Source organism: Pelophylax lessonae (genome assembly GCF_965119305.1).
Source record: "Pelophylax lessonae genome assembly, chromosome: 2".
NCBI lineage: Eukaryota > Metazoa > Chordata > Amphibia > Anura > Ranidae > Pelophylax > Pelophylax lessonae.
Window position 1 is genome coordinate 656,768,502 of NC_138769.1, and position 15,749 is coordinate 656,784,250.

Consider the following 15,749-nt stretch of genomic DNA (forward strand, 5'->3'; position numbering starts at 1 on the left):
ACAGCCTCAGCTCTGTTTCTGTGTGGAGGGGGTGTGTCCCTTCCATCCAATTAGCTCTCAGAGCTCTTCTTACTGAGCTCTGCAGAGTGTAGCTTCAGCTCTCTGCCCCTTTCTTTTTAACTCTCAGAAAAGCTTTTAAATTTAGCATTTTGAATGGATGTAGAGAAGCGAGGACTACATATATACAGCTAAAACTTATGTAGGAGGATTTGTTTAACCTCCTATGGACTGCCCCACACAGATATACTGCGGCAGGGCAGGCCTCCTGTGCAAAATCCAGTACCTGTAGGTGATTTCGTGCACGGGGTCTGGAATGTGTACGCCATTGGCGACCCGCTCCCACTGTAATTAGATACAGTGGGAGCCAATCAGCGGCTCCAGCGGACGTGATGACCGCCTTGACCCGCTGATCGTTCACAGGAGAGGCAGAACTGTGGTCTGCCTATGTAAACAAGGCAGACTGCTGTTCTGTCAGAAAGGAAGATGGAGCTCTTGTGTTTCTTCCAAGCAGAAACACGAATCTCTGTCTTTCACCAGTTAAGCCTTACCCCTCACAGTTAGAAAGCACCCCCTAGGAGCACACCTAACCCTTTGATCGCCCCTAAAGTTAATCCCTTCTCAGCCAGTGTTATTAGTACAATGACAATGCATTTTTTAGCACTGATCACTGTATTAGTGTCACTGGTCCCCAAAGAAATTGTCAAAAGTGTCAGGTGTCCATTTTGTCCGCCGCAATGTTGCAGTGCCACTAAAAATCGCTGATCACCGGTAAAATCCATATATACTTATTGGAATTTTCTCACCAATAATATGTAGCAGAATATATATTGGCCTAATTTAATGAATAAATTAGATTTTTTTTTACACTTTTTTTTATTGGGTATGTTATATAGCATAAAGTATAAAAAATAGTGTTTTTTTTTTTTCAAAATTGTCGTTCTTTTTTTGTTTATAGCGCAAAATATAAAAACTGCAGAGGTGATCAAATATCACCAAAAGAAAGCTCCATTTATGGGAAAATAAGGACATAAATTTTATTTGGTTACAGTGTCCCATTTCTGCACAATTGTCAGTTAAAGTAAGGCAGTGCCGTATCACAAAAATGGCCTGGTCATGAAGGGGGGTAAACCTTCCGAGGCTGATGTTGGTAATCTCTGTGTATAATCTGAGACCAGTCACTTCACTGGATATATCTGCCTGCACCAGTCTTTATGAATTCCAGGGTTTGTGTTTAACATAGAAATGAATATAGATTATGTTAAATGTAATCCAATGGGATGCATACTTTCTAAAAGTAAAATGCATCTGAGAAATAAGGATCGGTGTATTAATTGTATCTCTCTGTTAACAATGATCCTGCAAGATATAAGAAAACAACGATAGCCTATATTTATTAATAATTGTAATCGCAGTTACTTTCTTATCATGTCATATAGGCAGACTGTGCATCTTGAACAACAAAAACTGTTTGTGTATTTTCACTTTTAGACAATCGGTTGAATAATGGCATTGGAACGTTCAGAAAAAAAACATCTTCAAACAAATCACGTAAAGACAAAACACTGGTAAATGAACTGAAAATGTAATTACTTGTTTGTCACTGTGTTATGATCAGAGAAACCTTTTTAAACAAGAAGGCCTCATTTACATGGGCAGCAAGGGGGTGGTATCAACCGGTAGTTGAACTTTGGTTTTACCAAATGCCCACCTAAAAGATAACATGCAGCAGATTTATCTCAGCCTGTTGAATTTGACAGGTGGCACTACCTGTCAAACTTGCTAATAAAAATCACTAGGACTATACTGCAACCCCAAGCCAGTTATATGCTCAAGGTTGCAGTACAGTATTCCAAACCAAAATCCAGCTGCAGCTGGAAAAAAAACAGGCCTTCACGAGACCGTAGGATCGCCTCCCGAATGCCTGAAAGCCACACCTCTACTTACCCCTGATAAGTGATCTGCCATGGATTACTTTTTAAAGGGGTGGTAGAGACTGCAGCCCGCCTAAACGAGGCCTTAGTGTACTTTTCAAGATAAAACTACATTTTAAAAAGCATTTTCAGCTTTCTTAAAGCATTTTCAGCTTTCTTGTTTTTTTCCCATTTATACTTACCTAGGTGGATGCAGCATCAGTCCAATATTGCATCTGTCCCCCATCACCTCTACACTGAGAACAGAGCGATCGAACGCCGCCAATCCCTCAGTTCTGACAGCTCCCCGAGCAGAAAGCTGCTGACTGTTAGTCAGCAGCTCTCTGCTCTGGCATACAGTTCATAAAACATCCGTGGGATCTAAATTTGAGGATTTAACCACTTGCCGACCGCTCACATGGAGCGTACTGCGGCAAAGTGGCTCGATTCCGTCCAGCGACGTAGACCTACATTGCTGGACTCCTCCCCTTATGGACAGTGTGCGCGCGCCACCGAGGCTCGCTCCCGCTGTATTCAGACACAGCGGGAGTCGGGCCAGGGGAGGAGAGGCGGTGATCACCGCCGCTCTTCCCCGATCGTCGGGGATCGAGTGAGGAAATCCGCCCGCTTGTGTAAACAAAGCGACGGATCTCCTATGTGACAGGCAGGGACAGATTACAGGATTCAGCATAGCTGAACCTGCAATCTGTGCCTGTGTCACACAGTCCCCTCCCCCCACACAGGTCAGTAAGAACCAGGCATACATTTAACCCCTTGATCACTAATAAAGTTAACCCCTTCCCTGCCAGTGTCATTATTACAGTAACAGTGCATATTTATAGCACTGATTACTGTAGTAATGTCACAGGTCCCCCCCAAAAGTGTAAAAAATGTCAGTCAAGGGTCCGATCTGTCCGCCGCAATGTCGCAGTCCCGCAAAAAAAATCGCAGATCGCCGCCATTACTCGTTAAAAATAAAAACAATAACAATTACATAAATTACATAAATCTTTCCCGTAGTTAGTAGCTGCGATAACTTTTGCGCAAACCAAACAAAATACGCTTATTGTGATTTTTTTTTTACCAAACATATGTAGCAGAAAACAAATTGGCCTAACATGTTAAAAAAGTTTGATATTTACATTTTTTTGGGGAATTTCATATAAAAAAATGTGAAAAATATTGTTATTTTTTCAAAATTGTCGCTATTTTTTTGTTTATAGCGCAAAAAGTAAAAATCGCACAGGTGATCAAATACCACCAAAATAAATATCTATTTGTGGGGAAAAAAATGGCATAAATTTAATTTGGGTACAGCGTCGCACGACCGCGCAATTGTCCGTTAAAGTAACGCTGTGCCGAATCACAAAATATGGCCTGGTCAGGAATGGGGTAAAATCTTCCGGTCTTAAAGCGGTTAAAAATACGCTCATTGAGAATTTTTTTGTCAAAGACATGTAGCTAAAGTAGAAAAATATTGTTATTTTTTCAAAATTGTCGCTCTTTCTTTATTAATATCGCAAAAAATGAAAAGTGCAGAGGTGATCAAATACCACCAAAAGAAAGCTCTGTTTGTGGGAAAAAAAGGACGTAAATTTCGTTTGGGTACAGCTTTGCACGACCGCGCAATTGTCAATTAAAGTCGCACAGTGCGAGGTTGCAAAAAGTGGCCTGGACGTAAAGCAGGAAAATCCTCCGGTCCTAAAGTGGTTAAAGATATTTTATGAATTGTATGCGAGAATCTACAGGCACAGGTTTCATTGTTGAGGACTTTATGAACATATGTGAGCGCTGCAATTTTATATATATTTTTTTGTTCTAAGGAGGATTGTTTACCTTTATTGCACTGATCTTTTTTTTTTTAAATCAGAAAAAAGTTTTATTGAGAAAACTCACACCAATACAACAAACACTGAAACATTGCACAATTGCCATAAGAGAGAAAACACAATTCCCCATCCCCATAGAGAACTTTGCTCGTACCGAGGTTAACACATACATATTCAATCTAGTTCACACAGCACAAAACATACCATACATGTGAAAAGTACTCCAACGCCCACCCCGCCACCCGCAGGCAATGAAATTGAGATATCTCTCATGAAGTACCTTGAGTTAAGACAACAAACGATCCATAATAAGGTCATTAGGGGCCATACCCGGGCAGTTAAGCCAAACACCCCATATTTTAGAAAACTTTTGTGTGGAACCCCTGTGCTGGTATATAACTTTTTCCATACGGAGAGTCCCTCCCATCTGCTCCAGCCACATCCTGTAGGTAGGAGGTTCTGGTGCTATCCAATGTCTTAGGATAAGCAGACGGGCCTGGAACAAGGCTCGAGAGGCAGCCTCCCTCAAAAACCTGTCCTCCACCACAAGGTCTAACATGCCCAAAATACAGTGCTTAGGGTCACCAGGGATGTCCACCCCCAGGGCTCTATTAATTGCAGTGCGCACCGCTGACCAGTAGCTATGCAACTTTGGGCATCGCCAGATCAAGTGAATCAGGTCCCCAACCTCTCTCCAACAGCGACCACAGAGGTCATCCGTCCGGAGGCCCATAGAATGGAGTTTCAAAGGGGTATGATGGACTCTGAGTAGGATATATAACTGAGAGACTTGGTGAGACACATTCAGAGAGCAGGTACGCACCACCTCCAAAGCCTCCTCCCACTGCTCACCCGGGATCTCCCCCACGTCGGAGCTCCACTGGTCGCAAGCCCCGCCGTGGTATTTTTCTAGAAATATGCTCAATAGGGAAGCATAACAACTGGATATGACCCTTTAGTGTCTGTGAACTGTTGCATGAGGTAGAAAACAGGGGTAGGGGACAGTTGCAGCTGTCCTGTGGCAGCCTGTGCCCGCACAGCATGCTGTAATTGGAAGTAGTAGAACTTCATATTACTTGGTAATGTGAAACGGTCCTGTAAGTGCTCAAAAGGCAGTAAGACCCCCCCCACGCAAAATATGCGTCAGATGGGTCACTCCCAGCGCACGCCACCTACGAGCCTGGTCCAGCTTACATAACTCAGGGTAAGAGCGATTACCCCAAATCGGGCTAAATTTAGTATATCCCAAAACCTGCTGCAATTGCTTAGTCTTATCCCACACCTTTTGAAGGAGCCGATACGTAGGGTATCTCTATTCTCTCCCCAATCCGTGGTTATACTATCTGGCCGCTCAATTGCAGCACTTGGTGGGCGCGGTCTCAGGGACGCGATTGGGCGCAGCGTTAGCTGTCATGCAAAGGTTTACAGGCGTGAGCACCCGATGAAAGAGTGCGCATGTCCGTTCGGGACTTGGCGCATGCTCAGAAACGCGTCGTGCTTTCCTAGCTTCCTGGTGACGTGGCCGCATCTCCTCCTTCACCTCCACATCGTAGGCATTGTTCCGGACACGGACCGCCGCTAGAGACAGCCAGCACCCTTCCTCCTGTAAGAGGGGCCACAGCCTTGGACCTGTAGAGCACTCTGCATGGAGCGCCTTTGGGGTTTCGTATTCCAAAGGTCCGGATCCCAGGGTCCAGTGCCTAAAATGTACAGCATTACAGGCAAAACCTCGTATCTGCTTCCCGAGGCCCGGGTACCATCTTTTTAGTCCATTGACTGTTTTAGATGGATCCGATAAATAACCCCTTAGATCCAGTGATCTTTGTTTGGGGTATGATAGCATAATCTTCTTTCTTCTTCTTTGAAACATAACAAACATGTGGAGCACCTCTCCACAGTGACCTTCACCTTTTAGACACTGGCAAAAAAACGGAGGTACTTCCTGTATGGGAGGGGTTATATAGGGGGTCATCAATTCTGATTGGTTGCCAGTGTCCTTCACCTATAGGTGGCTATATAACCCATATCCTATGATTTATGGCTCTATGTCCCGTGATGTACAAAAAAAAACAATGTTTTAAAGGAATATAAATATTTTTAAAACACTTTATTGAAACAACTGTTTTTTTACTTTTTTTTTAAGAAAAAAAGGAAAAAGAAAATGGAACACAATACTGTAAGGTAAGCGTTTAAACCTTAAAAGGCTGGGAAAATGTAGGTGCCTCGAGGGGTGCAGGGGAGAGAACACAAAAGGCAGCTAACCATCTAAAATAAAATAGGCCTAAAATAAGCCCAGCCCAACATACAGCAAATCAAGGCCCTTTCATAATGCAGAAATCAAGATGAAGAATTTTCTTGATGTGACCCTGTCCCACTTGTAATTTGTAGATTCAGGTTTGTGCTAAGAAAACTTTAATCTACATTCCCTGTTTGTTAGCCAGCAGTGTGCACTGGAGCTCTCTGCTAGCTTTCGGACTGTGCTGTGTCTGACAACTCTGGTCTGTTCTTACAGTCAGGAACTAATCAGTGTGGTTCCTTATGTGCCCACTATGACAGTTGTGACATAGTGATCACGTGCAGGAGCCACACCAGCGTGACAGTCCTGTTTCAAATTCCTCTGTATGCATTGACTTAGAACATACTGACTGAGGGAACAGGGTCTAGCAAGGACTGAACCAACTAGCACTAACCAGGAAGGGAGGACAGAGGGAGATACCAAATCACACAAATAAACAGTTTGTTGTGACCTGAAACCACCATTAGATGTCAACATACTACTGTACAAAACAATAGCAACCTGATACAATTCAATACAACAGCAAAAATACATATAGGTGAGACAGAACAGTGCCTTTTTTTAGGGTCCCATTCACACTGTTGTGTCACAGTAACATATATGTTAAAGCGGAGTTCCGGCCTGAAAAAAAAATTTAGATAAAAATACCCCGGGACAGTCAGGGCTAGTGCATTTCAGCAATGATAGCCTCTGAACTGTCCCGGGTTGCACTTACCTTTTAGAAGAAATACTTACCTTGACAATTTCTTGTCCAGTGCTGCCATCTCAGGTGTGGGCAGCTGAAGCCAGGGCATCCTCTTCAGTGTCCTCTTCGGTCCCAGAATGCCCTGCATCTGCCCCGCTCGTCAGTTCCGGCGCAGGCGCGTCATCCTTGCACAGCTTCTGGGCATGCCCAGAAGCTGTTTAGCAGGGAATGACGAGCCTGCGCCAGAACTGACGAGCGGGGCCGGTGCAGACGCATTGATTCCTGGGAGCGATGACGTTCAGCTCCCAGGGGTCAGCGCAAGCAGGAAATGACGGCGGCGGCCGTGTCCACAGAGGGAGGAAGAGGAAGTAAGGTAAGTATATTTTCTTTAAAAACAAGGTAAGTGAATAAAAAAAAAATGTAATGATCCAATTGTTTTACAGGTAATTTTGAGCAAGTGGAAAGTGAAAAAAAAAATGTTCAGAGTGGAACTCCGCTTTAATGCAACTCACATTACATGTGTTAGTGATGTTCCATTTATTTTCAGTGGCACCCCAATGCACTAAGTGAATACATAGCTCTGCACTGCCATGCATTGTGGTGCAATGTGCTGCAGAAAATGGTGCATATCCAATTTTGTGATATTTTGGTTGACTGGCAGCCCATTTATTTGAACACGCTGCCTTAACACAACACACATTAACATGCACAAAAGTGCTCATTTGGTTACACAAGCGCCAAGACACCAAGGTGTATATCTGGCCTAGTGGCATATTTGTAAGAGGCATTTACAGCAATAAAAATGCATGTGTGTGTGTATAAATATATATTTATCAGTCATATATATATCAGTCAGCCATAACATTATGACCACTGACAAATAAAGTGAATAATGGCACCTGAAAGTGGGTGGGATATATTAGTTGGCAAATAAAAATGTCCCTAAAACTGATGTGTTGAAAGCAGAAAAAAATGGGGAAGCGTAAGTATTTGAGAAATTTTGACAAGGGCCGAATTGTAATGGGTAGAGTAACTCCAAAAGTAGTTCTTGTGGGATGTTCCCAGTCTACAGTGGTCAGGACCTACCAAAAGTGGTCCAAGTAAGAAAAACTGGTGAAACAGGCAGCCTAGGCTCATTGATGCATGTAGGGAGCAAAGACTGGCCCGTATAGTCTGATACAACAGAAAAGCAACTGTAGCTCAAATTGCTGAAAAAAGTTAATGCTGGTTCCGATAAAAGATTGTCAGAACACAGTGCATCACAGTTCCTTGTGTATGAGGCTGTGTAGCCTCAGACTGGTCAGGGTGCCCATGCTAAGCCATGTCCACAGCCAGGAGCGCCTACAATGGACATGTGAGCATCAGAACTTGGCCAGAGCAATGGAGGAAGGTGGCCTGGTCTGATGAATCAAGTTTTCTTTTACGTCTTGTGGATGGCCAGGTGTGTGTGTGTGTGTCGCGTACCTGAGGAGGAGGTGGCACCAGGATGTAGTATGGGAAGAAGGCAAGCTGGCTGAGGCAGTGTGATGCTTTAGACTATGGCAAGACCTAGGGTCTTCCCATTCATGTGCATTTTACTTTTTAGTCCATGCCTTGATGAGTTGGGACTGTTTTGGCAGCAAAAGGGAGACCTATTCAATATTAGATGGGTAGTAATAATCTTATGGTGGGTGGTCATAATGGTATGGCCAATATGGTGTGTGTAATAAATACACTGCCTGGCCAAAATAAAAGTTGCCACCTTGAATTAACTAAGCAACTAACTAAACTAAGCATGCAGTAACTATCCTATTAGATAGTTACTGCATGTGCCCAAAGAATGAGGTCAGCTGACTACCTGAATATACTGAATGACCAGGTTATTCCATCAATAGATTTTTTCTTCCCTGATGGCACGGGCATATTCTAAGATGCCAATGCCAGGATTCATCGGGCTCAAATTGTGAAAGAGTGTGTGTGTATATACTGTGTATATATAGATATATATATATATATATATATATATATATATATATATATATATATAGTGTTTGTTTTTACCATGGTAGACAAATATAACCAATTTAGTGATGCAGCTTTGGTGTTTAATGTTTGGTTTTCATTGTTAATAATGTTCTTTATTACAGGAAAAAATTGAGATTTGATGAAACGCCTAATCATGGTGAGATATTAAATCAAAGCAAATTTTTCACAGACAATTAAATAATATTATTTTCTATTGCAGTAATCATTATGAAGCTTACATTAGAGGTATTATTGATCATTTTAATCCAAGAAAAGAAGGCGCGCCCCCGACAAATTCTGCTATGAATAAGGCTGCTTGCCAAAACATGTAAACTTTTATTTTTTCTGTAATTTTCAGGTTGAGCTAATAAAAACGATGTTTTAGCATGGACATATGTCGGGCTTCCTATCTAGGTTTAGTATTGATTGTTAAGGGGTCAACACCCTTCGCTGCAACAAAAAACCTCTACACCTACCTCCCTGCTTCAGAGATGGAGTGCAGTTTTGGAACTGATCATTGATCAAATGATGGATTTTTGCTTAGCCACTCCAAGCAATGCACTCATATAGGGTAATGTGAAAACAGTTCCATTACAGCTGCATTGCATTGCATTGCATTCAGTTAAGCTGGACATGGATGAGTTTTTTTTTCATTCAACCAGCAGGTTGAATAAGAAAACTGATCCGATTCCTCCATACACACGTTCACATACAGCTGAGCTAGTGTATTCTAACGGCATAGAGACTTCCCTAGTGTCAGAATACACAGATCATAGCTGCTGGCTATAGCCTGCAGTGCTGATCAAGCAGCTAAAATCTGACAGGATGGTTGTGTAGAGATTGATAGGTAGATCAACTTCTGGTTATCCAGAGTACCCATTAATGGATCAAAAATGTTAAAGTTCCTGCTGAACCAGCTAAATTTCAATATATGTATGGCCAGCTTTAACGACATACAGAGAGCAGCTAATGGAAAGGCTGCCACCTCTGACCAGTTTTTATTTGTGTCTGGTTTTGAGTTCAGCTTTAAAGCTAAATTCCTGCCCTGTGTAAAATATTTGGAGCTATATTTTTAAATGTGCCCTAAAAAGGAAATCTCAATACTTTGTAGAAGTTTCCTATCACTTCATGTTAGGTTATTGAGCAAACTGACAGGAGATTTAACCCTTCTCTTCTATATCCAAAACAACCCAAAAAATTGCTATATATGGATCAATTTGGTGGCGTTAGTAGATCAGAGTTGCAGTAAAACTGCAAAAAAAAAAAAAAAATAGGGTATGTTTTCAATAAAATAGAGAAAAGAGAATAAAAACACAACATGGGCTATTCTAAATAACAGATGAATCGGACGACCTGACCTGGGCATCAGCACCATTAGTGTCACCAACTGGTTTATAAATAGATCTATAAATTCACTAGAAAACTTTATTATACTGTGATTTGCCACTCACTCAATACTCAAGACTCTTTAATAAAACTTAAAATCAATTGTTCTGCTAATTTTTTTTTTTTTTAAGTTTGTTTTAATATAATAACATGTATCCAATAGAAAATGATACATCTACAAACCAAAACAGTACTTGCACTTCTTAAATCATCAACAAAAATAGTTTATTACTACTTTATTCAGTATCTAATGTAACTCCAGGAGCCCAAATAATATATTTTAAAAGAAAGGGGCTGGCTGTTGATCTAAATGCTGTTTTTCAAATACAGCATTATGCCTTTTTAATATGAAATAATTGTATGTAATTACCAGTTCACCTAGAATGATCCAGACGACTCTGAGCCCATTCCCAGGGCAACCTAAGCAGGAGTTTAGGGCCAAGTGATGGGCAAGGGGGCCCAGCTTCCAACTTTAATTTTCCAGCAGTAAACCAAGGAAATAGCACAAGTGGCCAAAGCTATGCACCAGCCTGTCCGGTCACAAGAGAGGTTGCACGTGTAGATAGTTGGTGTGATGTGGAGTGGCCATGTCAGTACAGAAAGGCAAATAAAACATTTTCAACTGCCTATTGAAGAGCTTATCAATGTCAATTGAGGGAGGCCAAAGCTGCTACCATGTCTAGGGCCCTTGAATTGACTTTTTGGTCATTTATTCAACATAACTAACCTACAATCCAAAAGACTGTGTTCCCCTAATATCAAGGAGGGTCTTATCTACGTGGAATAGTGATATCTAATGTGTACATCCAGTTATCCATCCAATAAAATCTCAATTTAATAGGTAATGAAATCTGTCCAAACAGAACAAAAATGTTGTCCACTATGCCACAGTCATTCCTTCCGGAGTAAAAGTCATCTTTTATTATACAACTGGAAAAAGAATCTGCCCAGAGTCCGATATAGGAGAACTGTAGCCACAAATTTATTCCCAAGAAAAAAATGTAATCTGCTATTTGGCAGTCACCGCTGCTTTTATTTATGTGTAGGATGTGACCAGAAAGGAGTTTGTCAAAGGTGTAGTTCAGTTTACTTTGGCACATGTACCCTAAATCCATTGTATTGTGAAGCCTTAGGTAAAAGTAACTCGACCAAAATAATTTTGAACACTAAACGCAGCCTATTTTCACCTAGTTTCAATGTTTAATAGGCTTTGCAAAAAAACTTTAATATCACATGCAGAATGATGGTTTTTTTGTCAGCCGCACCTAAATTGCCACCCTAATATTACATGCAGAATGAGTTTTTCAGCAGCTTAATTCCCCACCATTTTAAAGGCTGGTCATACATTATACAATTTTCTTTTAGATTTGCCAAAACCATATAATATGAGGTAAAATCGAAACACTTTCAATTCGTATGCAATCAGGCAGGCCCTTGCACTACATAGTTGAAGGTAAATCTAAAGGAAATTGAGAAGAAAATTGTATAATGTATGACCAGCCTAAGTCTGTAAACAGGAGTGCATTCATGTCCACATATGTTTTTACAGTAACAGTAAAATAGCCACTTCTCACCACTATACACTATTCTCAAATAGTATTGAGTTACACAGACTCATGTTTAACTGACCAGTTTCGCCGGTCCCTCAAGCTGCATCAGGGGAATTTTTGAGTAGGAGTAATTCAGCAGTAGCTGGCTTTAGACTAATAAGGTTTTTTCCTATCTTTTGTTTTGTGTGGACATCAGGGGATGGGGATGTCCGAGTTCACAAAAGGGGTCCATGCAACTGAATCTTAGCATCAATGCACAACTTTGTGAAAAGAAGTAAACCAGATACAGGTGAAGAAGATGAGAATTCTGGAATATTCTGGCTATAGACTTCTGCTTGTTGCAAAGAAAACCCATTAAAATTGTACAGGTCATAGAAAGAAAATTAATGTAGTGTTGAGCCTGTGGTTTTTATTGATGGGCCCCTGGTTCTTTCCACCCCTGCAGCATGATAGAGGGTCCTGGTATGGGGGTGGTGCAGAAGTAAGGTACCACATCAGTGCATGCATATATGGGAAGAGCTTAAGGAAAACACACACTCATTAAGAGGTATGTTAGGCTTCATGTACACTGGCAGCTCTTAGACTTGAATTTAGGAGTATCTGGCATTTTTTTTTTTTTTGCCAAAGCTCCTAAACTCAACTCCATAAAAGCCAATGTGTCTATATGCACATAGGGTTTTAGCAGAGTTAAGGAGCTGTCGTGTTTAGGTGAGGTTAAACCTCCCTCTCCTGAATGCAGAAAAATTGTGTTCAGGATAGGAACGTTTTGACTGCTGTCCCCGAAAAAAACTCAAAATGGGGCAAAAACGTGTTTCTTGTTTTTGCTATGCTTTGTGTTTTCCCACGCCCATGGTTAGGGTAGGACAGCCTTTTTCAACCAGGGTGCCTTTAGGTGTCTTTAGAGGTGCCTTGGCAAAATTCCTGGAAATTGCCCAAAAATTGTATAAAAACCAGTGGGTGTATTAAGCCTGCCTAGTAGTTACATAAAGCCACAGGTTTTCATTGTGCACCATTACAACCTTCAAGCCGCCAGTGTTCTAACAACCAATGACATCATCAGTTGATAAGGAAGACGTTGGGCACCTGCACAGTATTCCTGTTTGCCCCTCCCCTGCCCCTCTCTATCAGCACTGGGGTCACATTAGCTGATTGAGGGAGAAAAACTGAAGGAGGAGAGAAACATTGGAACACTAGTTAGTACCAGTGTGCAAAGGTGTGTTTACTTTGGAAGAATAAATCACTACTAACGTTGGGTGTCCTACGCATTTGGATGTTGTTGCATTATGTATGACAATTTAATTTTTTCAATATTTTGAATGGGTGGCCTCGAGATTGTGTGGAACTTTTAAAAGGTGCCTTCACTAAAAAAAAAGGTTGAGAAACACTGGAGTAGGGTAGTGTACATGTAGCCGTAAAATGTATGTAATAGCCATTTTTTTTATAATTATAATTTTGGATTGGGTAGGAAAAGGTTCCTATTGGGGTAATTCACTTTGTTATTTGTCCAGGTGACCATTGTCAAAATGTTTTCTCTTTCCTTAGTTTTTATTTCAAAGTTTCTAACATGGTACAAAAATTACAACAATATCAAGTGTATATCAAGATGTGGATGCACCCTCCAATACAATCAAAAGCCAGGTTGTCATGACCTGAATCATGAAGTCTGAATCATGACCGCAATCAAAAAGGTGTCATTGTCAAAATGTTGAGTTGTCACGAGTGCAAAAGCTAACAGACAGTAATTCCATTCACTGTGGAGACATGTCTTCTCATATCATGTTGAGTCTCCAGTACAGGAAGTAAAGAGAAATCTTCCCAGTAAGAAGAAATCAGCAAAAAATAACTGCCATATGGGTTTTTAACCCTTCCCTACTGTTTGTACCAGGCATGGCATGCCATGGAGAACCTTGGAGAATAGTACCTGCTTTGCATCTGAGGAACGTATAAACCAGAAACTGTAATTCCTCAAACTTCCCCCAGCAACCCTACACCCTGGAGTTTCACCCTGGTAGCATAGTTTTTTTTTACAATGCAAAGCAAAACTCGTTTAGCACTACTGAGTTGGCTGGCAACACATTTAATGCTAAAAGCTGCCATTGTACTTACCTATCGACAGTTACCAAGTTGAACCTTTGCCCATTTCCACCATTATCAATGCAGAAAATTTGCCAGAGTTCAGAAAGAGGATTGTGCCTTGTCTTGTGAACAGTTTATAAATCTGTTCCTGAATATGACGGCTTACTCTTTTCTTATCTTTGGATAAAAACGTAATAAGATTGCTCATCTTTGAAAAAAAGACTTAATAAGACTGCTTATCTTTAGATAAGGAATTCAAAAGAAACCTCATGTTGGGTCTATAGCAGAAAATTGTGCATCTTTAAGAATTTAAAGTGCGTTTGTGCAGTTTCAGCAAATTATTCATAGCACATAATGCAATTTGCTAACATTTTATTCTGTTTTCAGAAACTGTGCGAAATGCAGAAATGCCTCGTGACTCAGATAACCGTACAAATGCCGGAAACATGGTCAGTTCTGTGATGATTTGTAATTCTTTTCTTCCAAGAACCAGTAACATTGTTCAGTATGTACAGTAATACCTTGGATTGCGAGCATCATTTGTTCCGGAAACCTGCTTGTACCCCAAAGCACTTGTGTATATCAAAGCAAATTTCCCCATAAGAAATAATGGAAACTTTATTTCCATTTATTCATAAGTCTTTCAGTTTATAGTCCATATAAATAGATTATAGCAATGTGATGGGTTGTGTAACCATAAAGTGTCAATCCACAAATGACGGCCTCCATAAAGGGGATTAGAAGCAAAATCCAGCAGGAGCTACAGAGTATCAAAGAGAATAGAGGCCCCTGTAAGTGTAGCAATATGGATACATTTAAGGAAGGTACAATATTTAGCAACTCACATGGTTAATGAATAAAAGAGGCACCTCTAAGTACAGTATGCAGGTATCTGGGGTAAAGCTGTCCACATTGACCATCCTTCGCACCGCTGGCTCTCACCGTTTCCAGCCGGCAGTCGCGACCGGGAAGACTACCCTGCTGTAAAGTGATCTGAAAGTGAGGCTGGAAGCGTTCGTGGAGCGCAGTGTGGAAAGGATGACGATGATGGTGGTGCAGAGGAAGGTCTATGTGGACAGCTTTACCCCGGATGCCTGCATACTTAGATGTGCCTGTTTTAATCATCAACCATGTGAGTTGCTAAATGTTGTACCTTCATTAAATGTAACCATATTGCTACACTTAGAGGCGCCCCTCTTCTCTTTTATACTCATTTGTGACATGGCACTACTTGTATATCAAGACATCCCTTGTTTATCAAGTCAAAATGTATTCAAAAATGTTGCTTGTCTTGCCAAACGCTCTCAAACCAAGTTTTTCTCAATCCAAGTTTTTTTTGTACTTGTTCAGACAAGTGCTCCTGTAAGCTACCTTTTCAGATCTACTTACTGTACCTGATGGATTTTGGAACCCTTCTTGGTTCTCCCTGAGGCTGCATTCAGATGGCTGAATAGTGGCAAATAGTGAAACGCAACTTCTGGGGGCAGCAACACTCTGTGCTAAGGACGCATAGAAGCTGGACGCTCATCTGTGGCCAGTTTGTTTGCAGTCAAAATGTCCCAGAAATACTGACCAAGGACACATACTGGCTGTATCCAGGGTTCGTCTGAGGCTATATGCTCACATAACAGCTCAAATGTGCCATTACATGCAAACACGAATCTGACAGCTGCATCTGTGTGTTCAGGCCACTCTTGCAACGGCTGGCAAAAATCTGCTGACTTGCCAGTGGCCGCCCTGACTCACTGCTATTTGGCTGTCTGAATGTAGCCTTAGAGTAGAGAAGTATAAGTAGTAAATCAGTAATTGCAGCAGTTAAGGCCCCTTTCACATTGCCGCTGTTTGGCCCGATTAAAGGGAATGCATGAACAGATCCCCTACCGAATCAGAACGGAATGGATGTCACTTTTGCGGCATCAACTTCCATTGGGTTTTCTGCTGAATTTAAAAACCAAAGCTTTCCTGACCCATAATTGACCAATGGGAGGCTGGACATAAACCGACATGACACTA

General features: G+C 41.3%; 1 protein-coding gene and 1 long non-coding RNA gene across 2 annotated transcripts in view; both read left to right on the forward strand.

The window, feature by feature from the left end:
- Positions 1 to 15,749, forward strand: part of LOC309548229 (uncharacterized protein) — a 287,045-nt gene that overhangs the window by 84,612 nt on the left and 186,684 nt on the right. The gene's annotated exons all lie outside the window — the stretch shown is intronic.
- On the forward strand, positions 1,511 to 14,186 carry LOC309547571. The gene is made up of 4 exons (XR_014224976.1): positions 1,511 to 1,565; positions 5,883 to 5,920; positions 8,847 to 8,881; positions 14,124 to 14,186. It is a non-coding gene; the product is annotated as an uncharacterized lncRNA (long non-coding RNA).